General features: G+C 39.5%; 1 protein-coding gene across 4 annotated transcripts in view; it reads right to left on the bottom strand.

The window, feature by feature from the left end:
* The window catches only part of gask1a (golgi associated kinase 1A), an 85,764-nt gene that overhangs the window by 56,246 nt on the left and 28,040 nt on the right, over positions 1–1,478 (bottom strand). The gene's annotated exons all lie outside the window — the stretch shown is intronic.

The following is a 1,478-nucleotide window of genomic DNA, read 5'->3' on the forward strand; positions in this document are numbered from 1 at the left end:
TAGATTATCATTTCATATCATTGTGTCATCACTGAAAGTCGGTCATTGGAAAAGACTGGCCCTTTATTTATTTACACTTATAAATGCAGTTGCCTGCAAGCATCAATAAAACGTTCAGATGATATAATGAAGATATGCTGCCCAATAGGGCAGGGCAATATGGCCAAAAATATTTATCACGATATATATTTGAAGATTTGCGAAACGATATGACTGACGCTATAATTAACGCAAGACAAAATGCTTTACAACTCCACAACTTTGTTAGTGCAAAAAAAACCAAGCAGCTATTTATATTAGTTTAGTTCATTAGTTAGTTCCCCCCAGCATTTGCTGCTTTTGTCATAAGGCGTGCAGCTATTTAAAGTACGCCGATTGTTTGTTGAGTCCGCTTCTTTGGTCTCACCACCTCGCTAGTTGAAGCGGACGCCTTTTCACATGCTTTAGCAGCTTTGTTGTACTCCAACAAGTGCTTCTGCTTCAAATGATGAAATAGGCTTGCGGTGTTTCCTCCCTTCGCTACGACGGCCTGCTTGCTTGTTCTACAAAAAATTGTGCTTTGGTGGGTATCTGACGGAAGAAAACCAAACCACTTCACACCACTGAAGTTGCACAATTTTTACAAACCAATTCTGGTTCATCTGTTTCATTCAACGATCCGCTTTCGCCCTTTTCTCTGTCGCTGCCATGCTTTTTCTGAGATGTGTGTATGAAAGGTACTGCGCATGCGCATTTTACCCATATTCTGTTGCGATATTTCATTTTCTTATCATTGCCTAACATTGTACCGGAATTACCGTGAAAGGTATAATATGGCCCACCCCTACTGCCCAATCCTATCAACCTGTCTGCAATATATCCAAATGAAACTAAATAATTTTGTGGTTTTCACCTACTAGAGGACAGCAATACAAAGTGAGTCATCTTTTAGCACAACGCACAAAGGGGGGAATTTAGAGAACAGCGAATTCATCATGTTTCATCTCTCTTATCTGCTAAGAGTTTATCGCTAATGTAAACTGGAGTCATCTGTATTAAAGCACTACAAAGTGTTCTGCATCTGCATGTGTGTTTGCAGAATGATATCATGGTTTAGCGGACATATTATGCTTTTGATTTTTCTGTTATATCCTGCAACACTGGTGGATGTTCATATGAAACATGGCCAGAGTTTCAAAGAAAGTCCAAGTAATCCCTGTGAGCCAAAAGCTCAGGATTTGGACTTCTCCTAAAACTCTGTTTCAGACAGCTATTTTTGTTCTTGGCTCTATGTGATGTAATACAGAGAGGACGTCGCTGTTATGGTAATCTCAGGCACTGAGCACAGAAAACCTATAAAACCTGATGTTCAAACTTTGTGTTTGTGAGAGGCAGCCAATCAGATGGGGACGGGAAAGGAAACTCAAAAAAGCTTATTACAAAGGATGAACTAAGAAGATGAATCATTTTGAAGTCTTAATCATGAAAAGCTGGTCTAG

The sequence above is a fragment of the Haplochromis burtoni genome, unplaced genomic scaffold (genome assembly GCF_018398535.1).
Source record: "Haplochromis burtoni strain Fernald_Lab_line unplaced genomic scaffold, NCSU_Asbu1 Contig_418, whole genome shotgun sequence".
NCBI lineage: Eukaryota > Metazoa > Chordata > Actinopteri > Cichliformes > Cichlidae > Haplochromis > Haplochromis burtoni.